Raw genomic sequence first — 453 nt, forward strand, 5'->3', positions numbered from 1 at the left:
TGTTTTGTTTTACTTATATTCATAGCGTCTGCAAGTTGCTTGATAACATTGAGGTTGTTACCTAAGTTTCATCTAATGTTAAAATGTGCCAATTTTTAAACGAGTGGTATCTAAATACAAACCCAATAATGTTCATTTTGTACTAAGTACAGTGCATATTTTTTTTTAACAAAGTAAGGTTTCAATTTTTTTTTCTTACCACATACTGCAATGTATCTAAGTGGACCAGCATTTTATTTGAAAAAATAATGTAAGTATTATTAATAATTGATGAATAAATGTATTGCTGGGGTTTATATATTTATATCCATCATTGAAATAAGTTTTTTTTTTTTTTTTGATATTCAATTATAAATATCCCTTTTTAAATAGGATGTTGATTTTGTTACCATAACTAATTGCTAGTTATAATAAAATGTAGATTTTAGTGACATACGTTAAGTATATATAACC

Source organism: Melitaea cinxia, chromosome 11 (assembly GCF_905220565.1).
Source record: "Melitaea cinxia chromosome 11, ilMelCinx1.1, whole genome shotgun sequence".
Classification (NCBI taxonomy): Eukaryota; Metazoa; Arthropoda; class Insecta; order Lepidoptera; family Nymphalidae; genus Melitaea; species Melitaea cinxia.